The following is a 6,000-nucleotide window of genomic DNA, read 5'->3' on the forward strand; positions in this document are numbered from 1 at the left end:
ATTGTCTACAATAATTACGACTACCCTCCACCGGTAGCCCAAGGCAATTATTTCTAAACAGATAATAAATGCGTTAACAGATAATTTATACATATTTCCAAAAGTGAGCGATTAATAAATCCAACTTCACTAATCCTTCTCATAATGAGCCAATTTCATTATATTCAACTCAATTCCATATTTTCTCAACACTTGTCATTAATTACACTAGTGACCCAAAAATACCCAAACATGGCATTTTTCCCTTGATTCCCAATATTGACTCCAACAATCCATATATTACCAACAACATCAATATACTCATTTTGAAACCCAAATACGTATTTATGGTCCAAAATAAACAAAACCCTCTTTTTAAAATTAAACATTTGAAACCCTAGTTTCCAAAACCCAAAACCATTTATACAAAAACTCAATATCTTGGTCAAAACCCATAAAAGTGAGTAGGAATCCCTACCTCAAATTCGGAGCCCAAGGGAAGGAGATGAAGAAAACCAAAATGCTCCAAACTCCAAGATCCACGGATCAAAACGATGCCCTCGACGATCAACACAACTTTTACAAAGGCCAAAGGAAAGGGAAGCACTCTAACTAGATCAAACCCTAGAGAGAATAAAGTTTCTAGAGAGAGAGGCTCTCAAAATCGGTTTTGGGAAAGTGAGAGAGAGAGTGAATGTAAAAAGTGATTCAAAAATGCCTAACTGCCTTCTGATTTACGACATTCCGCTCGATCGGAGAACAGGACGCTCGAGCGTAAAGCACAAAATCTGGACATGCTCGAGCGCAATAAGGCTCGCTCGAGCGCCAAGACACAAGAATAAAGTACATCCGTTCAAGCGCGAAAACCAGTCCGCTCGAGCGTAGATTTCCGCCTCCCAGAACTTACACCATAAAATGTATTACCCGCTCGAGCCCCAACAAGCCCGCTTGAGCGCGACCCGCTCGAGCACAGGAAATCCACTCGAGCGTAGAAATCACACCTGCAGAAGTTTTGCAGAGCACCAAAAAATACTAGGAGTGTGCAATCTCCGCTCGAGCGCTAGACGACCCGCTCGAGCGGAACGACCTAAAACCTGGCAACAAGATTTTAGACCAAGACTCAACCCACCTGCTCGAAACATGCCTAACACATCCTAAAACTCAAACAAATGGAATCAAAGGATGACAATAAGATAGATACAACTACCAACTCCACAGAACCAAAGTCCGAAATACAACAGATATCGAAAAGGAAAACCGGGATTGCTATATCCTCACTATAGAACTGGCCCCTCTCTCTCACTAGAGTGTAATTCAGAATTTGGGCTCATAGCAAGATGCATATGAGTGTAAGTTGGCCTATTTATAGGCTCTCTTAATCAAATTTGATTAGGATTAATTAATAGTGTTTAATTCAATCAGTTTAACTAATTAATTCATTCCAAATCAGTTTTCAATTAAATTTTACCATAGGCTCTAAAAATTACGCCAATTATAATGACATAGTCAATTTCAGTTTCTGTGGCCGATAAGGCCTTCAATTTCCAGTTCATAACAGTAAGTAGAACAAATTTTTCTACGGTGAACAGATAGAAGTTCAAAATCACATATAATCATATAAACGACATCCAAAATCATATTAAACACATAATCACAATCATAATTAAGATTAATTAGTATAATACAGAACAGGGTTATCACAATTATCATATTCTGGTTTACTTACATGATAAACATTAATTAGAGAACTCAGTAGTGAGAAACCATGTTGTCACTATAATGGGTGGATGAAATTTCCATTTTGAGCTTAATATATTGAAGCCTATGTTTGTTTTAAGTTTTTAATTTGATTAATTTTTTTTTATAAATAATATTGTCAGGTGGAGAGTTTCAAACCAACATCACCAAATTTACATTGCCAATTCGTGTGCTTGCATTTAATAAACCTGGTAGCATGTTGGCAGCCACTGGTGATGATGAGGGTATTAAACTTATCAATACTATAGATGGTTAAATTGAGAGGGTTTTGAAAGGACATAAAGGGTCAGTCACTGGTTTAGCTTTTGATCCTAAAAGCAAGTACTTGGGTTCACTTGATTCAGTTGGGACAATCATATATTAAGAACTCCAATCTAGAATAGCATTACACACTCTCAAAGGCATAGCTCTTGACAACTGGTTTGGATTTTCTGTCATGAATATACTTTGTTGGAGTCCAGATGGTAAGGTGTTAGCTGTCCCTGGTTTGAAAAATGATGTTGTCATGTATGATAGAGACACAGCTAAAAAGCTATTCTCCTTAAGAGGTGATCATGTGGAACGAATTTGTTTCTTGCCTTGGTCACCTAATGGGAAATATATGGCCACTTCTGGTTTAGACAGATAGGTCTTGATCTGGGATGTGGATCAGAGGCTGGACATTGACAGGCAAAAATTTGATGATGTAATATGTTGTATGTCATGGAAGCCAACTAGAAATGCATTGGCTGTTATTAATGCTATGGGGAAGTATGGTATTTGGGAATCGGCCGTTCCATCATCAATGAAATCTCTTACAGAAGGTATTCCTACTTTACAATCAAAGAACAATAATGGTCTCCTCTTGTTTGATAAAGAGAAAGAGGAAGAGAAACCTTATATATCTGGTAGTTTAAGTAATCTTGGTGAAGATAGCCATGATGCATTTGAACCACCTAGCAGAAAAAGATTATGAAAACAGTTTGTATATAGTGGCGATTTTGATGAAGAGATTAATGATGATTTGAGTTTGCTTCCAAAATCCCGAAAAAAAAGCCTCTCATAGTCGAAAAGAAACAATGGAAAAGGGGAAGGAGGTACAAAAGAGCACAATTATCTCAGCAGGGTCAAAAATACAGGAGGCTTTTCAACCAGGTTCTACTCCCATGCAGCTTGGAAAAAGGCGCTTTCTTTGTTATAACATGCTTGGAAGCCTAACCACCATTGAACACGATGGATACTCCTATATTAACGAATCCAAACTGTTGTTTCATGTTATCATTTGTCTTTGTAATTTTAATAGATAATAATGATGCTATGGTGCTTTTGTTGTTTAATGAGTGAAGCAAGAAAAAAGGTAGGTAATTTTAACCAGTCTGTATTATCTAAAGAGAAAATTGAAAGCATGGAGAAGCTGTATTGATAACTCCGTTGATGCTTGTTAGTTGTGATATACCCCTTAGGATTTAAATAGAAACCATATGTACTAAAATATACTAAGTTCATAATCGAATCAAGTCAGATCCCATTTGACATAATCTTAAACTGAATCAAGTGTGCACTTGATGAATTCAATTTTAATTCAGTGAAACGTTTGTCCTATACATAAGACACCGATAATGAATTGTTGTAGGCCACTCACATTCATGCAATGCTACTAATAAAAGATTCTATATTATGTGCTAGGAGTACATTATAATTTATATTTCACTGTCGCTATGACAATTTACCATTTCACTTCCCTATTTATGAGATGGCTTTGAGATTGTTGGCAATGAATTGATGTATCACACTTAAATTGTCACAGTGTTCCAAATCAAAACAACCCGTATTAATTACTAATATTATCATATAACATAAAGATTTTCACGACATCGGAAGAGGCCCCTGAGTTCCATCAATGACTGATTACTTTGGTTTTACAATGGCTGCACTAAACGAAAACAAAAGTGTGTTTGCAAATCTATGCAAGGGTGAAAAGGGCATGAGTACTCTTATGTATCGCACTTTCAGTAACTGGGCAAATAACAACGAGGTTGGCTAGTTTTTTTATTTTTATATGTTTTATTTTTTTTTAATAGTATTTCTTGTGTTTGTGATTTACTCTTATGCTTCAATATCAACATCCTCATAACTAGACACAACATCTACAAATGTAAAATTACCTTCTTCAAAAAACTATGGAGGAGCTTTACCATTGCGGACTGTTAGCTAATGCAAATCCAGTGGTTTATGCGTTTTGAAAAAGAAGTAAAGGTTGTGGCACATGGTACTGCTTGGGTAGCTGCTGTTACAAGTCTTAATTTTCTTCACATCTTCAATGAGGGTGGCTTGCAAGTTTGTCATATAAAATTATTTATCTCCTCACGTTTTTTTTTAAATGAATCCATGATCATTTTAGTTCTTCTATGAAATTGTGTTTTAGTTCTTGTATGGTTATACCCATCATCTGTACATGTTGAATCAATCTTCAAATGAAATGAAGTGTTTCTTGATCGTTTTGGAAGCAGCCACTTCGAAATGAAGTGTTTCTTGGTAGTTTTTTCTTTTTATACTTTGAGTTGCTATTCCAGGCTATTCTCTTATTCATTATGTGGAAAACATTGAATTTGCAGGATGTAGATTGGATAGACAGACTGGCTTTGCAACACGTTAATCTTTGTGTAGGATATAGTTTATTTAAAATCATGGCTCTCCTAAAAGCCTTTTATCTGGCCTCTTCCTAAAGATTGTTCCTCTTATTGATCACATTAGAGGTAACCCTATTTCTCTTATCTCTTCAAGCATGGAAGAACATTTGTGGTCCAATAATTCTGATATATGTACCTTAAAAAGTAGTGAATTCATTTAGTTTTTATCAATACCTAAAGATTGGGATCTTACTCTCAAATAGAAGCCTAGCAAAATGTAGTCCTTGTGACAAAAATAAGGGTAATGATAGTATGTGAAAACAATACCATTTTTATTTTGAAGTAAGCTTCACTGAAAGCATTAACAATTTGAACAATTCTATACGATTTTTTTAGTAGGATTGTTGTTGTTTTAAAATTCTACACATTTTTAGATCCTAATGTGATTTGAATCGCTTGGCCTAACTAGAATCATAAAATCATAAGTTCTAGTACCATGGTTGGTGTTTTAGCAAAATGAAGAAAAAAGAAAAATAATGATACAAGGGATTGAATATATGCTTCCATGGATTTGGGTTTGCTCAATGGTGCATTATTAAATGTAAAATTTGAATGTTATGCCCTCTGTCCTTTAATCTGTTGCTATATATTTTGTTGATAAGGAAATTTTTCCAAGTTAAACTTTGAATTTACACAAGTATGACTACTATGGGCAGTCCTAAGAATGGTGTACAGATCAATTAGAGTCAAAATGTGGTAGTAACCTTTTTTATGTGGCATAGATAACTTAGCTAACAAAAGAGTCTCTCTCACTTTGGTATGCAAGAGCACGACACCAATAGAGGTGTAAGGAATGTGGCTAAAGAAAAAGCAAAGAAGCAATATAGAATATGAAGAAGAATAAGAGTAAAAATAATGAGGATGTTCCAAAGCAGAAAGAGAGTCACATAGTTTCATGGTCTCAAGAGGTCACTTCTCCTTTACTCTCTTGGTTTTGTTCTCTTAATTGCTTGACTGGTTGGTTTGTCTAATATTCAATGCATGGATTACTTGACTTGTAGGAGGATGATATACTTCGTGAGCAATTCATATTCATGGAACCGAAAAGTATAGATTTTCTAATCAATTTTCATTTTTGTCATATTGATGTGATTAGAGGCCAGTGTTGATGAATGAAATTGATGGTTTTTATTGGAATGTATGTTTGCAGTTCGCCTATCATTGCATCAAAATTCAAGGATAAAACAACCAAACCATGCCGAAAAAGGTTTAAACATAGCTTTACCTATGGCCTAAATGCAAATTATAAACTTAATATTCCTATATATGAAAGGCATATTATGTAAATCTGGTTACATGAGTTTGTAGAGGCATGTGCTTGTATCATGGCTTATGAAAGGCATATTATGTAAATTTGGTTATATTATCTAGATATTTTAAAGAACTTCGTTAGCTACTTGTACTTGCAAGAATTGATGTACGATGTTTGTAATAAGAAATTATTTGCGACAACAAAAAATTTGTTGCTAAAAATCTATTATTGTACTATTTATAAATGTCATTGAAACCTATTTGCAATGGTAACGAAATGGTCGCCAAAAAATCTGCTAGTATTTTGTCTTTGTTTTTTGTGACGGAAAAATAACGGTTGCCA

General features: G+C 34.9%; 1 pseudogene; it reads left to right on the forward strand.

Moving 5' to 3' along the window:
- LOC114282034 (protein ENHANCER OF LHP1 1-like) overlaps positions 1-4,372 on the forward strand; it is a 43,368-nt pseudogene extending 38,996 nt beyond the window's left edge.
- The last annotated feature ends 1,628 nt before the right edge of the window (positions 4,373-6,000 follow it).

This window comes from Camellia sinensis, chromosome 9 (genome assembly GCF_055761805.1).
Source record: "Camellia sinensis isolate YWXY chromosome 9, ASM5576180v1, whole genome shotgun sequence".
Classification (NCBI taxonomy): Eukaryota; Viridiplantae; Streptophyta; class Magnoliopsida; order Ericales; family Theaceae; genus Camellia; species Camellia sinensis.